Here is a 22,917-nt window from a genome sequence, read left to right as displayed (position 1 = left end):
TTACACACCCTATTTGATCCAGTTTGAGATCATATGTGTGTTATAAGAACTATTTGCTGTTTATTGATTGTGTCCTATTAGATTGTTTTTAGGTGTCCCTACCTGTGCATTAATTCTATTATCATGTGTATCTAAATACATTTTGTACTTTTTTACTTCAATATACTTTTTTGTATGTCTGGTCTATCTCCTATGCCCGTACAACCCCTGGGGCACTTTCCTTTGCTATGTGCCCTTTTAGGGAGATTGACTTACTCTATTTGTCCTACTTACTGTTATCATCAAAAGTGAAAGTAAAATACATTTTGGGTTGACACCAGAACCACAATAGAGGGGAAATCTTCCAATGGGGACACTGGTTCTGGTAACCCGAATAACACTGTGGGATTCCCTCACTTCAATGGGATTTCGTCTGACTTCCTGTTTTGGCTATAGGACAGGAAGTGAAAGGAAATCTCCCTCATGGGACACAGAAGGCTAAAAAAAAAGAAAAACCCTTGGTTTATCCCTTAGTCTATCCAAAACAAACAAAAAACACAATTTTGCCTTTAGTTCTACTTTAACCACTTGCCGACCACCGCACGACTATATACGTCGGCAGAATGGCACGGGCAGGCAAAAGGACGTACAGGTACGTCCTTGCCTGCCCGCGGGTGGGGGGTCCGATCGGACCCCCCCCGGTGCCAGCGGCGGTTGGATCGAGGTCAGGGTCGATCGAAGGTGAGGGGGAGGCCACTCATTCGTGGCTCCCCCCTCGCGATCGCTCCTGGCCAATGATGTGCTTCCTCGGCTTCTGTGAATGTAAACAGAAGCGGAGGAAGTGATGTCATCTCTCCTCGAGACGGTCTTTTCGTCCGGCGCCGAGGAGAGAAGACATCCAAGTAAGTGCACCAACACTACACATACAGTAGAACACGCAGGCACACTTGTCACCCCCCTGTCACCCCCCAGTCACCCCCCGATCACCCCCCTGTACCCCCACACATACTGACACCAATAGCAGGTTTTTTTTTTTTCTGATTATTGCATTGGTGTCAGTTTGTGTCAGTTATAAGTGTTAGGGCAGTTAGGTTAGCCCCCTTTAGGTCTAGGGTACCCCCCTTAGGTCCAGGGTACCCCCCTAACCCCCCCTAATAAAGTTTTAACCCCGTGATCATCCCCCGTCGCCAGTGTCACTAAGCGATCGTTTTTCTGATCGCTGTATTAATGACACAGGTGACGTTAGTTAGGGAGGTAAGTATATAGGTTCGCTGTCAGTGTTTTATAGCGACAGGGACCCCCATATACTACCTTCTAAAGGTTTTAACCCCTTGATTGCCCCCTAGTTAACCCTTTCACCAGTGATCACCATATAATTGTTACGGGTGACGCTGGTTAGTTGGTTTGTTTTTTGTAGTTTATTATAGTTTATTACAGTTTATTATAGTTTTAGGGCACCCGCCGTTTATTACCTTATAAAGGTTTAACCCCCTAATTGCCCGGCGGTGATATAAGTTAAGTTTTTAGGGTCAGATAAGGTCTGCGTCGCCCCAGGCAGCGTCAGGTTAGCGCCAGTAATGGATATGTGAGAACCAGTGCGCAAAACCACAATATGAGTAAAGGATTAATAAAACTGACGGTAAAATACCCGATGGAGAGCCGCTCACATAGATAGGTTCACTCAGTTCCCCAAAAAACAACTAAAAAGTAAAAATATGTGGCGCTATTCCATCAATCAGTAACAGTACAAAGTGTGGTAAAGTGGGCAGAGTATAATCCACCTCGTGTGGTAATATGCCAAGCAAACGTGAATAATGGCCACGGATTGATGCCACCATACAAAGATGGATCAAATAAAAGCGGATGCACTTCTGCGATAAGAAAAATATAGTATAAAATATATATAAGCAATTAAATAGAAAGTGCCACAGTGCTAGATGAAATAAACAATCACCCCTCAATAGGTGAAAGAAAAATCTGCAGATATGGACAAATGACTTCCCAAGTGAATGCTCACAACCAAAAATCATATATAAAGTGAAAGCAATTAGATGTAAAGTGACTCAGTGCTTAATGAAATATAACTGTGAATAAGAAAAATACCTTCCCAAATCAATTGCTTATAACCAAAATTCATACACAAGTGATGCCGGTGACTCAAAATTAATCGCTAAACATAAATAATAATAAATAATGACGCTGATACAGAATAAATAAAGTCACTTCTTCTAAGTGAACTAAAAAATGTATCTAGGCAGTGATAAAGTGACATATAGTGCAGTATAAAATATTAAGATCAGCACCAAATGTGTGCATAGATTGCAAAATAGTGTATAATAGCGACCAAATTGAATAGTAAAATCATGCCATAAAATACAATAATACAGTAATGAAATAGTGGATGATAATAGGACAGCTAATCCCACAAAAGAGATGCTGCCCCAGATAGTGACAATAGTGCAGTAATGTCCATACAAAAGTGCAGTAGTGATGAGTGATTTCCACAAAGAGTCTTTAGACACAGTGCAAAAAAATGTGCAGTGACTGATAATTTTTCTTCTATGCACGTTCTAGTGCATCTCCCAGGTGTTTCCCCCAGCCTCTCACCTCCAACAGCGGCCCCCAATGGGCCTAGTAGGGCGGGTGGATAATTCTAGGAGAGGATGTATTTCCTGCAGCGTGTCTTTCAAACATCAAGTAGGTCTGTCTCTTTGCAACTCATCCCACAGCTCTCAGCACTCTCAGCGGTCCCAGCGGTTTATTAGGAGCAAAGAAAAGATCTCATGGTGTAGTATTTAAAAGCCCATTTATTAAAAAAACATAATGACTTACATAGAGATAAACAGCAAACAGTGGATGTGAGGGAAGCTTCCGGGTTCGGCCGTCCCCGAGAAGCGTCGGCACCTGACTCCTCCTACCCTGACGCGTTGCGTCACAGCACGTGACTTTATCAAAGGGATGAGGAGTCCGGTGCCAGTCATTCCATTTATATATGCGCCGTTGACATAGCAACGGATCAACAATAACAAAAGCCGAGCTTCTGTGTGCAATGCCGCATCATAGGGGGATGGCAATGATAAATTATTTAAAACCAAGGATTACATGATCAGTGAACAACATCTCTTCATTTAGACTGTAATATTAAAAACATCTTACAAGTAACGCTTGTTCAAGCCATTAACCTTATAAATTCTTGTGTTTAAAACAAAATATTGGATAAACTATAAGGCCATTATCGCCATCTTGTGGTGACTAGGAAATTAACCTTGTTAGCCATTCTAATTCCACAGAGAACCATATAGTAAGAACAGAAATATTCCAATAAAAACGCTGGTCACTCTGTCAATATCCAAAACCATAGACAACCAGCTTATCAGCTAAAAATCCACAAAGCTAATCAATTAAAAAGTATGTATCATAAACAATTATGTAAAATAATGTATCATAGCTAATCAATTAAATAATTTATATATATTCCCCCCTTTTTTATTACATCTTCATTGCATTATTTGAACTTATATTGTTTTTACATAATTGTTTATGATACATACTTTTTAATTGATTAGCTTTGTGGATTTTTAGCTGATAAGCTGGTTGTCTATGGTTTTGGATATTGACAGAGTGACCAGCGTTTTTATTGGAATATTTCTGTTCTTACTATATGGTTCTCTGTGGAATTAGAATGGCTAACAAGGTTAATTTCCTAGTCACCACAAGATGGCGATAATGGCCTTATAGTTTATCCAATATTTTGTTTTAAACACAAGAATTTATAAGGTTAATGGCTTGAACAAGCGTTACTTGTAAGATGTTTTTAATATTACAGTCTAAATGAAGAGATGTTGTTCACTGATCATGTAATCCTTGGTTTTAAATAATTTATCATTGCCATCCCCCTATGATGCGGCATTGCACACAGAAGCTCGGCTTTTGTTATTGTTGATCCGTTGCTATGTCAACGGCGCATATATAAATGGAATGACTGGCACCGGACTCCTCATCCCTTTGATAAAGTCACGTGCTGTGACGCAACGCGTCAGGGTAGGAGGAGTCAGGTGCCGACGCTTCTCGGGGACGGCCGAACCCGGAAGCTTCCCTCACATCCACTGTTTGCTGTTTATCTCTATGTAAGTCATTATGTTTTTTTAATAAATGGGCTTTTAAATACTACACCATGAGATCTTTTCTTTGCTCCTAATAAACCGCTGGGACCGCTGAGAGTGCTGAGAGCTGTGGGATGAGTTGCAAAGAGACAGACCTACTTGATGTTTGAAAGACACGCTGCAGGAAATACATCCTCTCCTAGAATTATCCACCCGCCCTACTAGGCCCATTGGGGGCCGCTGTTGGAGGTGAGAGGCTGGGGGAAACACCTGGGAGATGCACTAGAACGTGCATAGAAGAAAAATTATCAGTCACTGCACATTTTTTTGCACTGTGTCTAAAGACTCTTTGTGGAAATCACTCATCACTACTGCACTTTTGTATGGACATTACTGCACTATTGTCACTATCTGGGACAGCATCTCTTTTGTGGGATTAGCTGTCCTATTATCATCCACTATTTCATTACTGTATTATTGTATTTTATGGCATGATTTTACTATTCAATTTGGTCGCTATTATACACTATTTTGCAATCTATGCACACATTTGGTGCTGATCTTAATATTTTATACTGCACTATATGTCACTTTATCACTGCCTAGATACATTTTTTAGTTCACTTAGAAGAAGTGACTTTATTTATTCTGTATCAGCGTCATTATTTATTATTATTTATGTTTAGCGATTAATTTTGAGTCACCGGCATCACTTGTGTATGAATTTTGGTTATAAGCAATTGATTTGGGAAGGTATTTTTCTTATTCACAGTTATATTTCATTAAGCACTGAGTCACTTTATATCTAATTGCTTTCACTTTATATATGATTTTTGGTTGTGAGCATTCACTTGGGAAGTCATTTGTCCATATCTGCAGATTTTTCTTTCACCTATTGAGGGGTGATTGTTTATTTCATCTAGCACTGTGGCACTTTCTATTTAATTGCTTATATATATTTTATACTATATTTTTCTTATCGCAGAAGTGCATCCGCTTTTATTTGATCCATCTTTGTATGGTGGCATCAATCCGTGGCCATTATTCACGTTTGCTTGGCATATTACCACACGAGGTGGATTATACTCTGCCCACTTTACCACACTTTGTACTGTTACTGATTGATGGAATAGCGCCACATATTTTTACTTTTTAGGTTAGCGCCAGTACCGCTAACACCCACGCACGCAGCATACACCTCCCTTAGTGCTATAGTATCTGAGCGGATCGATATCTGATCCGATCAGATCTATACTCCCCAGCAGTTTAGGGTCCCCCAAAAAAACGCAGTGTTAGCGGGATCAGCCCAGATACCTGCTAGCACCTGCGTTTTGCTCCTCGGCCCAGCCCAGCCCAGCCCACCCAAGTGCAGTATCGATCGATAACTGTCACAAAACACTAAGCACACATAACTGCAGCGTTCGCAGAGTCAGGCCTGATCCCTGCGATCGCTAACAGTTTTTTGGTAGCGTTTTTGAATCAGTCGCTGACAGTCAGGAGCTTTTTTGCCTGTGAGTCTCACTAGTGTACCCCTAAATTTAGAGGCCAAAATGGCAAATCGAAGGTACACTAGTGAAGAGGCCTACACGTTTCTGAGTATGACAGATAGTGAAGAGGAAGTCACTCATCTGTCAAGTTCAGGCTCAGAATACGATCCTGTAGAGGACAGCGGCTCCATGACAGATAGCTCTGACGACGGAGTTGTGGTCCCTGCTAGGGTCAGGCGTACCAGACCCCGAACTTCTTCTTCTGTCCTTGAAGTGCAAGAACCGCAGGTCCCTCGTATGGAGCAGAGCAGTACTAGTGCCGCTACTCCTTCTGGTGAACTGGCAAGCACCAGCGGCCTAGTACACCCTGGTCGTACATCCAGCACTGCAGTATCACGTGGTGACGTGGCGAGTCCCATAAGTGCAGTTCAAGCTGGTGAGGTGGCAAGCACTAGTAGGGTCCCGCTGCCACCAAGAAGACAAAGACAGGCCCGTCGTGCCCATAGTGCCCTTCCTGCTGCATTGGCCAATCCGAATTGGGTACCCACCACTTCTGCAGCACCCGTATTGCCCCCATTCACTGGCCAACCTGGAATTCAGGTGGAAACAGTTGATTTTACGCCACTGGATTTTTATTCACTGTTTTTCACCGAAGATCTCTATAGATCTATTGTGGACCAAAGCAATTTGTACGCTGGTCAACACATCGCCACTATTCCCCAGTCCTCCCTTGCCAGAGATTGGAGACCAATTACGGTCTCCGTATTTAAGGTCTTTCTGGGCCTTTCCCTCAACATGGGCATAACCAAAAAGAGTGAGTTGCGGTCATATTGGTCCACTGACCCAATTCACCATATGCCCGTGTTCTCTGCCTCCATGACCAGGGCACGATACGAGCAGATTTTGCGGTTCATGCACTTCAACGACAATGAACTCTGTCATCCTCGTGGAGACCCTGAATACGATCGGCTCTACAAAATTCGGCCCCTCGTAAACCACTTCAACCAACGTTTTGCAGACTTGTTTACTCCCCATCAAGTTGTCTGCGTTGATGAGTCCCTGATTAAATTTTCTGGCCGCTTGTCATTCAAACAGTACCTTCCCAGCAAGCGTGCCAGATACGGGGTCAAGATGTATAAGCTCTGTGACAGGGCCACAGGCTATGCATGTAGATTTATGGTTTACGAGGGCAAAGATAGTCACGTAGAGCCGACAAACTGCCCTGACTACATAGGAAGCGCTGGCAAGATAGTGTGGGACTTGGTGTCACCCTTATTCGGAAAGGGGTACCACTTGTACGTGGACAATTATTACACGAGCGTGCCACTTTTTAGTCACCTTTTTGATCATCAAATTGGAGCATGTGGCACTGTGCGACCTAATCGCCGGGGCTTTCCTCAGCGGCTTGTAGATTCCCGTCTTAGGCTGGGGGAGAGAGCCTGCTTGCAGTGTAATAATTTGCTCGCTATGAAGTGGAGGGACAATAAGAATGTTTTCGTTCTTACCTCCCTTCATGCAGATACGACGACCCAAATTACTACGGCGACTGGTGTTGTGGAGAAACCCCTCTGTGTCCACGAATATAACCAAAATATGGGAGGGGTGGACCTCAACGACCAGTTGTTGGCGCCGTACCTAATTGCCCGTAAGGCCAGACGCTGGTACAAAAAAGTGTCTGTATACTTATTTTAATTGGCTTTGCTGAACGCTCATGTGCTATACAGAGCTTCAGGACGGACTGGATCCTTCCTTAAATTCCAGGAAGAGATCGTCAGAGCCCTTCTGTTTCCAGACGGTGCTCCACCTCACCTTCCCCAACCAAATGCAGTAGGCCGGCTGCATGAGAGGCATTTTCCTTATGCCATCCCGAGTACCCCTACCCAACAAGCCCCCCAAAGAAAATGTCGTGTCTGCAGAAAGTGCGGATTTAGGCGTGACACCTGGTATTATTGTCCCTCCTGTCCTGGCAATCCTGGTCTTTGCATTGGTGAATGTTTTGAACGCTACCATACACTAGTTGAGTTTTAGCGTAGGGTACAGCACTGCACAGACTAGGACACACTTTCACAGGGTCTCCCAAGATGCCATCGCATTTTGAGAGACCCAAACCTGGAACCGTTACAGTTTTAAAAGTTACAGTTATAAAAAAAAAAATGTAAAAAAAAAAAAAAAAAGTAAAAAAAAAATAAAATACACAAAAAAAATATAAAATAAAAAAAACAAAAATAGTTGTCGTTTTTATTGTTCTCTCTCTCTCTATTTTCTCTCTATTGTTCTTCTCTTTTTTACTGTATTCTATTCTGCAATGTTTTATTGTTATGTTTTATCATGTTTGCTTTTCAGGTATGTAATTTTTTTATAGTTTAATGTGTTTTAACCATTTTTTTGTTTTCAGGTACGCCATTCAGCTGCAACGCAGATTTATTTATCTTGACAGCAACAGCGTTTGCTCCCACGATACATAAAGCCGTGACTCCAGCGCTGTCGGAGGTGATTTCACCACCACAGTTACATACTTCAGCATATATGCCGAAGCGTGGGGGCAGCAGTGGGTGGAGGAGCGATTTGCTCCTGCCTTTTGTGGAAGGATGCCCCCATGCTTCGGCATATATATATTTTAGGTAGGCACAGGTTGCGTTAAATGTTTTATTTTTTACTATGTTTTTTTTTTTTTTGTATTTGCTTTGCAGGTATGGTAAGTATTACTGTTATACTGTAATGTTACTTTGTTTTTTGTTAACCATCATTTGCTTAGCAGGTACGCCATTCAGTTGCAGCGCGGATTTATTTATCTTGACAGCAACAGCGTTTGCTCCCACGATACATAAAGCCGTGACTCCAGCGCTGTCGGAGGTGATTTCACCACCACAGTTACATACTTCAGCATATATGCCGAAGCGTGGGGGCAGCAGTGGGTGGAGGAGCGATTTGCTCCTGCCTTTTGTGGGAGGATGCCCCCATGCTTCGGCATATATATATTTTAGGTAGGCACAGGTTGCGTTAAATGTTTTATTTTTTACTATGTTTTTTTTTTTTGTATTTGCTTTGCAGGTATGGTAAGTATTACTGTTATACTGTAATGTTACTTTGTTTTTTGTTAACCATCATTTGCTTAGCAGGTACGCCATTCAGTTGCAGCGCGGATTTATTTATCTTGACAGCAACAGCGTTTGCTCCCACGATACATAAAGCCGTGACTCCAGCGCTGTCGGAGGTGATTTCACCACCACAGTTACATACTTCAGCATATATGCCGAAGCGTGGGGGCAGCAGTGGGTGGAGGAGCGATTTGCTCCTGCCTTTTGCGGGAGGATGCCCCCATGCTTCGGCATATATAAAACGGTGCATGTATGCCCATCATTAGAAGTGGGTGGATGAAGGGAGGTATTCTAATGGTGGGCATACCCACCGATCAAGATCTTTTTTTCGTTCAGCCCACAGGCTGCATGAAAAAAAAGTTTACAATGTATGCCCAACAAGGACCAGCAATGTACTGGTATGTTGCTGGACTTTGAGTGGTTATACCAGAATGATGCCTGCAGGTTTAGGTATCATCTTGGTATCATTCTTTTCAGCCAGCGGTCGGCTTTCATGTAAAAGCAATCCTAGTGGCTAATTAGCCTCTAGACTGCTTTTACAAGCAGTGGGAGGGAATGCCCCCCCCACCGTCTTCCATGTTTTTCTCTGGCTCTCCTGTCCCAACAGGGAACCTGAGAATGCAGCCGGTGATTCAGCCAGCTGACCATAGAGCTGATCAGAGACCAGAATGGCTCCAAACATCTCTATGGCCTAAGAAACCGGAAGCTACGAGCATTTCATGACTTAGATTTCGCCGGATGTAAACAGCGCCATTGGGAAATTGGGAAAGCATTTTATCACACCGATCTTGGTGTGGTCAGATGCTTTGAGGGCAGAGGAGAGATCTAGGGTCTAATAGAGCCCATTTTTTTCAAAAAAGAGTACCTGTCACTACCTATTGCTATCATAGGGGATATTTACATTCCCTGAGATAACAATAAAAATGATTAAAAAAAAAAAAAAAATGAAAGGAACAGTTTAAAAATAAGATAAAATAAAATAAGATAAGACAAAGGCGAACGCAAGCGTCGGTCTGGCGTCAAATGTAAACAGCAATTGCACCATGCATGTGAGGTATCACCGCGAAGGTCAGATCGAGGGCAGTAATTTTAGCAGTAGACCTCCTCTGTAAATCTAAAGTGGTAACCTGTAAAGGCTTTTAAAGACTTTTAAAAATGTATTTAGTTTGTCGCCACTGCACGTTTGTGCGCAATTTTAAAGCATGTCATGTTTGGTATCTATGTACTCGGCCTAAGATCATCTTTTTTATTTCATCAAACATTTGGGCAATATAGTGTGTTTTAGTGCATTAAAATGTTAAAAAGTGTGTTTTTTCCCCAAAAAATGCGTTTGAAAAATCGCTGCGCAAATACTGTGTGAAAAAAAAAAATGAAACACCCACCATTTTAATCTGTAGGGCATTTGCTTTAAAAAAATATATAATGTTTGGGGGTTCAAAGTAATTTTCTTGCAAAAAAAAATAATTTTTTCATGTAAACAAAAAGTGTCAGAAAGGGCTTTGTCTTCAAGTGGTTAGAAGAGTGGGTGATGTGTGACATAAGCTTCTAAATGTTGTGCATAAAATGCCAGGACAGTTCAAAAACCCCCCAAATGACCCCATTTTGGAAAGTAGACACCCCAAGCTATTTGCTGAGAGGCATGTCGAGTCCATGGAATATTTTATATTGTGACACAAGTTGCGGGAAAAAGACAAATTTTTTTTTTTTTTTGCACAAAGTTGTCACTAAATGATATATTGCTCAAACATGCCATGGGAATATGTGAAATTACACCCCAAAATACATTCTGTTGCTTCTCCTGAATACGGGGATACCCCATGGGTGAGACTTTTTGGGAGCCTAGCCGCGTACGGGACCCCGAAAACCAAGCACCGCCTTCAGGCTTTCTAAGAGCGTAAATTTTTGATTTCACTCTTCACTGCCTATCACAGTTTCGGAGGCCATGGAATGCCCAGATGGCATAAACCCCCCCAAATGACCCCATTTTGGAAAATAGACACCCAAAGCTATTTGCTGAGAGGTATAGTGAGTATTTTGCAGACCTCACTTTTTGTCACAAACTTTTGAAAATTGAAAAAAGAAAAAAAAAATACGTTTTTCTTGTCTTTCTTCATTTTCAAAAACAAATGAGAGCTGCAAAATACTCGCCATGCCTCTCAGCAAATAGCTTGGGGTGTCTACTTTCCAAAATGGGGTCATTTTGGGGGGTTTTGTGCTATCTTGGCATTTTATGGCCTTCGAAACTGTGATGGGTAGTGAGGAGTGAAATCAAAAATTAACGCCCTTAGAAATCCTGAAGGCGGTGATTGGATTTCGGGGCCCCGTATGAAGCTAGGCTCCCAAAAAGTGCCACTCATGTGGTATCCCCATACTCAGGAGAAGCAGCAGAATGTATTTTGGGGTGTAATTCCACATATGCCCATGGCCTGTGTGAGCAATATATCATTTAGTGACAACTTTGTGCAAAAAAAAAAAATTGTCACTTTCCCGCAACTTGTGTCAAAATATAAAATATTCCATGGACTCAACATGCCTCTCAGCAAATAGCTTGGGGTGTCTACTTTCCAAAATGGGGTCATTTGCGGGGGGGTTTGTGCCATCTTGGCATTTTATGGCCTTCAAAACTGTGATAGGTAGTGAGGAGTGAAATCAAAAATTTATGCCCTTTGAAATCCTGAAGGCAGTGCTTGGTTTTCGGGGCCCCGTACTCGGCTAGGCTCCCAAAAAGTCCCACACATGTGGTATCCCCATACTCAGGAGAAGCAGCTGAATGTATTTTGGGGTGCAATTCCACATATGCCCATGGCTTGTGTGAGCAATATATCATTTAGTACAACTTTTTGTAATTTTTTTTTATTTTTATTTATTTTTTATTTTTTTGTCATTATTCAATCACTTGGGACAAAAAAAATAAATATTCAATGAGTTCAACATGCCTCTCAGCAATTTCCTTGGGGTGTCTACTTTCTAAAATGGGGTCATTTGGGGGGGTTTTGTACTGCCCTGCCATTTTAGCACCTCATGAAATGACATAGGCAGTCATAAACTAAAAGCTGTGTAAATTCCAGAAAATGTACCCTAGTTTGTAGACGCTATAACTTTTGCGCAAACCAATAAATATACGCTTATTGACATTTTTTTTACCAAAGACATGTGGCCGAATACATTTTGGCCTAAATGTATGACTAAAATTGAGTTTATTGGATTTTTTTTATAACAAAAAGTAGAAAATATCATTTTTTTTCAAAATTGTCGGTCTTTTTCCGTTTATAGCGCAAAAAATAAAAACAGCAGAGGTGATCAAATACCATCAAAAGAAAGCTCTATTTGTGGGAAGAAAAGGACGCAAATTTCGTTTGGTTACAGCATTGCATGACCGCGCAATTAGCAGTTAAAGCGACGCAGTGCCAAATTGTAAAAAGTGCTCTGGTCAGGAAGGGGGTAAATCCTTCCGGGGCTGAAGTGGTTAATGTACATTTAATGTACACCAAGACTGTTGTTAAACTGTTAACTGTTGTTAAAACTGTTTTGCCTGGATCTTTCCAGTTGGGTTTTATATCCATTAATATATTGATACTGAGAAATATGTATGAATCGATGCTTATTTTTAATTTTTTTTATACCAAGCCAAATTACTATACTTGCATCTTATTTATGCTATATCATGAAAGATTTATGCACCTGTTGATACCTCAATAAAAGGGAGAAGACTTTATAGGAAGAGACATGGCTTTATATTAGTGGGTGGCGCATAGCATTTTCAATTTGCTTACCAGCATGGCTAGACCCTTGTGAAATCAGTCAAAGAACAATAGACATGTGTTAAGTGTTTTACAGCGCTTCATATACAGTACAACATATCTGTATTGTTAGAGCTGTTCTGAAAAGTCCTTTTTAGCAGTTCTAGATCCATCATACACAAAGGACTTTGCATCTAGAAATTGTATCTATTTGTGAAATGATATACTGTAGGTGTTGAATGGACTGAATGATTATACACTATGCTATCAGTTATCCAGCATTTATTCAATTAAAAAGTTGAAATGCAGGTTACATTCCTAACTAATAGTATGATTTTGCAAAGGGCTGAAACACTATTATAAAGAAATAAAATTGTAATTTGGTCTTTTATTAAACATTCTGTGAGGACCACTGAAATACAATACATTGATGGATAGGGTCCCAGGAGTTGAAATAGGATAATGACCCAGCCTTTTTTCTTTTACATTTGTTGCTTTCAAGTTAAAATCAGTATTTTTTGCTGGACAGTTACTTAGAAACAAACATTTTATATATATTTTTTTAGCAGAGATCCTAGAGAAGTCGTTGACTTTTTTTGTCACACGGTTTTTGCGCAGTGGTTTTTCAAATGCAATTTTTTGGGGAAAAAATACACTTTAATTAATTAAAAAAAAAAAAAAAAACATAATATGTACCCTATTTTTTATATAATATGAAAGATGATGTAAATAGATACCTAACATGTCATGCTTTAAAACTGCTTGCCCTCGTGGAATGGCGCCAAACTACGGTACTTGAAAATCTCAATAGGTGACATTTTAAATGTTTTTACAGATTACCAGTTTAGAGTTACAGAGGAGGTCTAGTACAATAAAATTGCTCTTGCTCAGACGTTCATGGTGGTAACTCACATGTGTGGTGAAAACACCATTTACATATGTGGGTATGACCTACATATGCATTCACTACTGCGAGTGAACACGCAGTAACGGTGGTGCTCTCAATTTTTTTCTTCTTATTTATTTATTTTATCATTTTTTTAAATTCTTATGCTGCGTACACGCAATCCGACAACAAAACCGTAGATTTTTTTCCGAAGGATGTTGGCTCAAATTTGTCTTGCATACACACGGTTACACAAATGTTGTCATAAATTTTGAACATCAAGAACGCGGTGACGTACAACACATACGACGGAACTATAAAAAGGAAGTTCAATAGCCAGTGCACCACTCTTTGGGCTTCTTCTGCTAATCTCGTGTTTATCTTGTGTTAGTAGAAGTTTGGTGAGAGATGATTCACGCTTTTCAGCCTCGTGCTTTTCAGTTCGTTTCTGCTTTTCAGTTTGTGCTTGTGGGTTCATATCTGTTCTTCAGTGCATGTTGTCAGTTCATTCCCGTCTTTCAGTGCATTCTATTTAATAGTTCACTTCTGTTTTTCGTTCTTGTCCGCTCGTTTCTGATTTTCAGATCGTTCTTCTCAGGTCCTTTCTGATTTTCAGTGCATTCTGTCAGTTCGTTCTGACTAGCCGACCATTTTCATGGCATGTTATGGGTACATTCTCGTCGTAGAGTTTGTTCTTGGCTTGGGCTTGGTGTTGGAGTTCTTGCTTTGACCTAAGTCCAGTCCATGAATGGGGGAGGAGGAGTTCATGGATCAAGAATTGGTTGCTCCAGCGTGACCAATTCTCGCACATGCCTTTGTTGTGGGAGATCCAGGAGAATAATCCTGATGATTTCAGGAATTATCTTTGGATGACGGACCCTGTTTTTCACCATCTGTTGGCTTTGCTGTCCCCTTATATTACTAATCAGGACACCTGCATGCGGCAAGCAATCACTCCCGAGCAGAGGTTCGTCGCCACCTTGCGGTACTTGGCGATGGGGAGAAGTCTGCAGGATATTAAGTTCACGACTGGAATCTCCCCCCAGGCTCTGGTAATCATTATTCCAGAGACCTGTTCTGCCATTATTCAGGTCCTGCAGAAGGACTATATTAAGGTAAGTTTTATCCTTTAACATCACATTGTATGTATTTAATTTTGCTAATGTATTGTATTAATTTCTTCATTCCATAATTACCATGATTGTAATATGCTGTAAATGTCCTCTTCATCCTCATGCATGCTGGAAGATTTTAATGCTCCTTTTTTTGTCCTTTATGTATATTTGCCTTCACTAACCTCCCCAGCTTGCTATCCTGGGCCCATACACACCTAACTTAGTCACTTAACAATGTATTTTGTCAGCTCCATTGTAGTGCTTACCCTAAACGCCACCTAAAATGTGTACAAATGTTATTGTTGTTGTTAAATTCAAGCAGAGTGCAAGAGGCTTTTTTTGTGGGCCTAAACTCATTTGGAACCCTCCACCCCCCTCAACTGCTAAGTCAACTGATACCAATACTCTATCTGCTGACTTTACCTCTTTTGTGGTCAGATTTATGGATGAATTCACCAAAGCATGTAGTGCAAGGGCCTGCCTGAATACTTTCAAATGGTACTGTTTAAAGTTTTGTTCTCCTATTATATTGATAGGTAAATGCAGAATGTTAAAATGTGCTTCAATTTGTACAAAGTACATTCATAGTTTTGTATTATGACACTTCTTACCCGTCCAGTGGGCTGCCAATAGTGAAAGTAAGGATGGGCTGGCCAAAGTAACACACATTATTTATGCATACAGCTCTCAATGAAGTAGAGACTGTTACCTGTCCACAACACCCCCCACCCTAAAATGTATACACGGGGCCATCAGAGGGGGATGGAATCTGATAAGTGGACCTTATACTTTTGTCTTTAAATACTCCTTAAAATAAATGTTATACTTATGTTGGCCAAGAATGTTTGTGTCTAATCTGCTTGCAATGTTATGTGCAAAAGTACTATTTTTTTTTTCTTGTTTGACTCCACAGTTTCCTTCAAACCCACAGGAATGCCAGACTGTGGCTTCCCAGTTTGCCCAGCAGTGGGACTTCCCCAACTGCGGTGAGGCAATAGATGGGAAACATGTCCACATCATCCCACCCCCCAACTTGGGGTCATACTATTATAATTATAAGGGGTATAGTAGTATTGTGTTGTTAGTGGTGGGGTCGGTGACATTCGAGTATTTGTATGTGGATGTGGGGAAAAATGGCTGGATGTCGGATGGTGGAGTCATCGCCCAGATGGAGTTTTACAGATGCCTCCAGAATGGCAGCTTGGGTTTGCCACCTCCAGAAGACAATGTGGCAGGACTCCTGTTCGTCTTCATCGCGGATGAAGCTTTTGCACTGGGGGACCATCTTCTGTGGCCATTCCCGAAGAGGACCCTTGCCAAGGACCAGAGGGTTTTTGATTACCGGCTGGCCACAGCCAGAAGAGTGGTGGAAAATGCCTTTGGCATAATGGCCAGCCGGTTATTCTGGCTTATTCCTCACTGCTATTAATATGGCGGAATATAAACTCAATCACATAATTCTTTCATGCTGCATTTTACATAACTTTTTGTGCAAAAATGCATCAAACTATGTGGTCTCAGTTGGGACTGAGGCTGGCTTACTGGATCCAACAACTCTGATGGCTCATGAAGCTGGCCATCCTGGCTTGCCACCCAAAGTGCCTGCGAAGTATGCCAAAAGTATCTAGAGTACTTTGTAGGTAGGTGGGCAATTGATATGCCAGAGAATGTGTAACCTGTTTTAAATAAATTATTTGTTAAAAACTGAACTCATATTTTATTTGATTTACTGCTTGTGTTTCTTTTAGCTGTCTCCTAGGTTCTCCAATGGCCTTTTATTTTTGGCCATTTTCTTCAATAGTGCAAACGTAGCTTATTTGTCACATAAGGTGACAATCTCTTCTTCAGCTAACTATTATGTTGTGCTGTGGGTCTGCTACACACACACCTTGCTTTTGTTGTTAATTGCTTGCAGTCCCTAAAATGGCCTGATTGGGGCAAATTTTAGAGCACTGTGGGGGTTATTTACTAAAGGCAAATCCACTTTGCACTACAAGTGCACTGAAACTGCACTGAAAGTGCACTTGTAGTGGAAAGTGGATTTGCCTTTAGTAAATAACCCCGAATGTCACTGTAACACCACCAACTTACTCAAAAACTAGTATTGAGCATTGAAAAAAAAAGCCACACATTGTTAAGTATAAAACATTTTACTCCAAGCACATTCACATGTGCATTATAAAGGGTTTTTTAACAAACCAACATCTTTGGTGTATAAAATTTATTGTGTGACAGTATATAGCCTTTTTGTGGCTAAACAGGCATATTTAAAACCATAACATACACAACTCAGGAACTTACAAAGTTTAACTTTGATAAAGTGAAGGCCATATGAGACATTAGTATGTCAAAACTGTGTTGATTTTGCCTTCATCTGATGGGGAGATGTCACCCCTGTAAATGCCAAATTTTGAAGATGCACAGAAATTGGGACTCGAAATGTTGATTTCCATCATGATTCCATGCTTAAAATGTGTGTCTTTTCCCTACATCTATTTTGATAGATGTAGGGAAAAGACACACAGCGTGTCAACATGTGCTATCTGCCATCATGGGATATCAGTGTACACATTTTGTGGGTGCACCCCCTTCCTCGCAACTAAAGTAGATGAGAGGAAGGGGTTGCACCCACCAAACGTGTACATTGATATCCCATGATGGCAGATAGCACATGTTGACACACTGTGTGCATCTTCAAAATTTGGCTTTCAAATTACTTTAAAATTTATATCAAAAAATGTAAAATAACAACTGTAACGATATCATGTACTGGACATGAAAAGCTGTAGCTAGCTGCCATGTTGTGTGGAAGCAGCCATGACAGTTGGCTAACCATGTAACATTACAGAGAAATCTGAACTTCCTCCTCCCTTGTCTTAGGAATTCAAGGCTTTTTAAGTTCAACAAAAAAAGGTTATCTCAACAGAGAAAACAGAACCAGGTTAGGTCAGTAAAGGCCTGTCGTAAAACTGTCACCCTCTCCATTCAAGGATCCAACAGGTCCCGGTTGTAAAATGTCTGAATACACATCCAGCTTAAAACAATGGAATAAGTGTGAAATTTCAGCATGTTTCATAACTTCCAACTTAGTAATAGCACAGCTATAATATGGACATATTTAGTTTCCTCAGATAATTTGTAACATTTCAAGTCCAGACACCCCTATGTCAGGTCATATGTGAAACCACTGGTACCCCTTATTCCTCCTACGTGGACTCAACATTATAGACATAGCATGTTTATATTTGTTTTGGAGGAAATCTCACGCTGAATAATAATATGAATATTTGCAGTCTGTAAACACTATAGATGCAGATATATCAATATGTATCACAAAATCTACCTGGGACGTGGTCATGAGTGTAGACACCTCCCAGCAACCAACCCCTAAACAAGATGACCAGACGATTGGTTACTGGTCGCTGTCAACACCCCTTTGATTTGACAGAAAAGAGGAGATGCCAAGACAATGGGGAGTTCTCCTTTTACCATCCAAGAAGAAACATCTGCCAAGTTGAGAACCGATTACCTAGCTCACCGATCGAACTCTGATCAACCCTCAGACATTAATTGCAAGTATTCTTCCTTCCCAATTCTACCTTATTGCTTTGTGGCTGTATATTGTCTTTATCTTTGAAACATCTTTTTTCTGTAAATGTTTTATTTGCATCAACTTTGACCTTTTCAGAATAAACCCTTATGTTGAAAAGTGTTAACCTTGTCTCTAAAGCTCCTAATGCAAGCTATAAACGAACCTGCCTCTTGAAGGGCTCTACTGTTGTAGAGTAAGACTCTGAGCAGACCTGTCTGTGGTGGCAGTGTGTGTGGTAGACGCTTACTCTAAAATTATAATCGGTATTGCTAAAATTACGAGTCTCCCCCAGCTCGGTCTTTTAAATGGGGGTGGTGGCAGTTAAAGGGTTAATTGTGTAATTAGCCCAGTGACAATCACTCTCAGACTGCTCGCACCTAGATTGTGGTCCCGCAAGCTGGAAAATCTTTGTGCTGGGCGCAGCTGAGAGTGGCATTGTTACGTAAGTGACAGCATGGTGTGAGGTTGGCCGGTCCTTCGTTGCAAGTTAGCGAGGAGGGCAGGGATCTGACACCTGCATTCGTCACAACAACAACATTGTTTTTTTGGGTTAGATTTTGGATAAAACATCAATGATGTTGGTGAGTCTTTATTCAACATCATTGATGCTTTCCTTGACCTTCTCTAAATCCCAATTGCACACCATTATTTTGCTGATCAGGATTTGTGCACTTGCACTGTTGAAGTGAGTTTCTTCTTCCACAATATCCACATCACCTAAAATTAAAAAAACACACCATGTATTATAAATATGCAGGCGTACATCTATTACCTGAAGCTGTGGTCTCAGACACTGACCTGTTGTGGTCACTATTTTGCCCACTTCATGTACCTCAGAATCCACATCTTCTTCATGGTGTGTGGGGATTTCCCCTTCTTCATGAGTAGTGGGGTTCCTGGTGTCCTCAGATGTCCCCATTCTTTTCTCCCCTATGTGAATACAAAAAAGGTATACTTAGCACACAGATATTTGAGGCAAGAAATAGTAATATGAAACATTGCTTGGAAGTGTTGTCCAATTGTCTGTTTTGGCAGAGTTACATGCTGAAGACATGATTTTTCCCCTTTCCAAAGCTGGAAACTTATCTGTTTTGTGCAAGTTTCACACATGGAGACACCCCTAGTATCCGTTGGAGCACCTGCGTGGGATACCATAAAAAGGGTGTTCTGGTGTCCCACACTAGTGCTCCTGCGTCCAGATGTGTAAACAGCTGCTGAGTGTCCTCTCATTACACTGAATCAAGTTTGCATTTCATTCTAGTTACAAACACATCTAGACAAAAATGTACTAAACTTCTTTTCATACAAATAGGCATGAACAAATGTAGTTAACCTGCATGTGCCTAAAACGGTGTATTAGTGGTTGAACGAACAATGTTTAATACAAATGATTACTGTACCCACAAACCTCAAACTTGCCATTTTAAACTATACAACAGTAAATAAAAGCACATTGAGCAGCACTAAAGTAATAATAACAATAGGAACACACAACAAAAAGGTACTTTTTAGAAGCAGTTTCCTGATCCTTCTGTACTGATCGTGCACCCTCAATTTCAGGTCGACCAGCGTTTCCTCAATTGCTCCTTGGATTGTCATAACCCAAAATTCCTGTGCAGATATCTCACAGGAATTTATGATCTTGGCCTTTCTCACATTTGGGTTTCTGTATGGTCCATGCTTCCCATCATAGTCGGCCCTCTTCAAGATGTCCACCATCTCTACAATGGACATATTTGAGGCCTTATATCTCATTCTGGATGTGGAACTGCCTTGCTCCAGGCTTTCCTCTTCCTCCTCATTCCTGCTCTCTGCATGCACCTGCTCTGTCTCCACCATGTGCTCTCCCACACCACTGAAAGGGAAGGGGCAGGGAATACACTATACAGAAGGTCAGGGGTGGAGTTTCACACATGCACAGTGTATATAAAGCATAACACGTGTGCGTTGTGCGTATGATCTGTGAGCGGAGGATGGAGTAGCGTAAGCGCCGATCATGCAAACTAAGGTACAATTTTAACTTTAGGCATCAGTGGTTAGTGGGCTATACTGCTTTTATAGATTGAGGCCTATATTGGGACAAGATTAGGAGAATTTGGCCTGACATTAGGGTTTGTCTTGTGTTGTGTCTTGCAGATAAAAGGGATAAATTTACTGACCCAGACTTCCTGCCAAAATTTATAGACATGTACAGGGAGCTGCCAAGTCTGTGGCAAATCAAACTTCAAGAATACTCCAACAAGCTAAAGAGGAAGGCAGCGCTGGAGCAACTGTTGGAATTAGTGAAGCCAGTGACTCCCGTGGCAGACATCACCTATTTGAAGGCCAAAATTGGCTGCCTGAGGAGCACATATAATAGGGAGCACAAAAAGGTCCAGGATTCCATGAGATCAGGAGCAGCAGCAGATGACGTATATGTCCCCAGGCTGTGGTACTACAACAGACTGCTGTTTTTGTCAGACCAGAGTGAACCCAGGCCATCACTATCTACACTTCCTTCCACACTTCCTTCCACACTTCCTTCCACACTTCCTTCCATATCAGATGAGGCTTCAGAAGTCCAACCTGGGCCTTCCACCCAGGAAGAAGATGTGGAGGATCCCAGCTTGAGCCAGGTATAGCATTGTTCAACATATTTCTTGTCAAAAATTGAACGATGTTAACTAGATGCTATTCTTGATCACTAATTTCTGATTTAACACAGTGGTTTACATATCAATAGACAATAGTAGCCAAAAATGATTGGGACAAGAATTAAAAATGCTGGGGTCAGAATGATAGTCTTTTCTATTTGTTAACATTCAATTTTCAACAGTCATGAGCTCAAAATTGTGTGTGATTGATGACCAAAAAACTAGAACTATGTCCCATTTTCATACACAGGAATGTCTCAGCCAGGAGGAGGCTGTGGAAAGGGCCAGCCAGGAGGTGGCCATGCCCAGCAGCCTAACTGAATCCCAGGTTCCTCCCCTCTGCCTTCCAACAAAAAGAACCAGGAAGGGGAAGAACCTGGAGGAGTCAGTGACTGTTTTGATTCAGCAGGCTATTGCGGTCCTCGCAACAACCCCTGGTGGGCCCGAGTCATATGGCTGCCTGACAGCCAGTAAACTGGAACAAATGGAGGAGGGCCAACATTTCATACTTCAGGCACTAAACAAGGGGATGAGGGGCCAACTCACAACTAAAAGCCATGTGTGTGAGTTGGACCATATTACTCCTCCACCACATCCAGCAACACCACCACCACCTCCAGCAACACCACCACCACAGTTATACAACCCACCACAGCAGCCTGGAAGGAAGCATGGTAGGAAGTGTTGAGAGTGATGGCCTGGGTTTGGTGTGGTCTGCCAAAAGACGAAGGCTGTTGTAAGACCACAGCCTCAGGACATATATGTCATCTGCTACTTCTCCCGATCTCTCGGAGTCCTGGACCTTATTGTGCTCCCTATTAAATGGACTCCTTGGGTTACCAATTTTGACAGTCAAATAAATGATGTCTGCCCTGGGGTACAAAGACTTCACCAATTCCAACTGTTTCCCCTTCATCTTTATTTTGTTAGGACCCCTAATAAATTTTTAATTTTTGTTTTGACAAATACTTGTATATGTGTTTTACTTCAAACAGGACAGTTTGTTTGTGAGTAGGCAGGTACATTTCAAAAATACAGCGTCAAATTAACAAGGGACACCAACACCAACCAATCTATTTGAGGAAAAAAATACGATGTAATAATGGTGTTGTGGTAACTTGACACACAAAATGACAAAAAATATTATGGAGATCACTATAAAAAAATAAAAAATAAAAAAGCTTTTATTCTGGAGATCTGGAGAAATTAAAAATAAAGGAGATCAATATAAAAAATAAAAAGATTAAGGGGTTGTAAAGGTAAAATTTTTTTTTTTTTAAATAACAAACATGTTATACTTACCTTCACTGTGCAGCTCGTTCTGCACAGAGTGGCCCCGAACCTGGTCTTCTGGGGTCCCTCGGCGGCTGTTTCAGCTCCTCCCCGCAAGCATTAACCACCTTAATGCGAGCTCCCTCGCATGGTGGTGAGTGCTTGCGGGCGCGCTCCCGTGATACAGCCGGCAGCTATAGCCACTCGCTGTATCACTCGGCCCCGCCCCCCGGCGCGCCGCGTCATCGGATGTGATTGACAGCAGCGCGAGCCAATGGCTGCGCTGCTTTCAATCCATCCACTGCAGCCAATCAGCGACCAGGCTGAGCTGCAATGGAAATGACGAGAACGAGCAGCGGAGATTCGAGGCGTCAGGTAAGTAAAACGGGGGGGCTGGGGGCGGCGGTATTGTCAAAATTTTTTTCACCTTAATGCATATAATGCATTAAGGTGAAAACATTTTTACCTTTACAACCCCTTTATTCTGGAGATCTTGATAAAAAAACCCAACAAAAACAAATTATTCATTCATGAAATCACGAGAAATAATAAAAAATCTGTTTGTCAGAACTCTGTGTGAATATCAGAAGCAAAGCAACTTAATTATTCTAGCATTATAAAAAAGAAGAGAATGCGCTGCATTGAAAGATTTAAAAATTTGTTGTGTGACGAATGTGCTATCTCCATTACGAACGCTAGTTTTACAAGACTGAGCGCTTCCGTTTCGTACTTGATTCTGAGCATGCGTGGACTTTTGTGCATCGGACTTTCTGACAACAAAGTCTTGTTGTCGTAAAATTTGAGAACCTGCTCTCAAACATTTGTGAGCAGAAATTCCGACAGCAAATGTTCGATAGAGCATACACACGGTCAGACTCTCCGACAACATGCTCACATCGAACATTTCCCGTTGGAAAGTCCGAACGTGTATATGGAGCTTTACACTGTCCCGTTAAAAACAAATTTTGATCACTTTTTTTTGCTATCGCAAGGAGTGTAAACAACCCTTGCA

This window comes from Aquarana catesbeiana, linkage group LG01 (genome assembly GCF_042186555.1).
Source record: "Aquarana catesbeiana isolate 2022-GZ linkage group LG01, ASM4218655v1, whole genome shotgun sequence".
Lineage (NCBI taxonomy): Eukaryota > Metazoa > Chordata > Amphibia > Anura > Ranidae > Aquarana > Aquarana catesbeiana.
The sequence above is the reverse complement of the archived record's forward strand: the minus strand, read 5'-3'. Positions refer to the sequence as shown.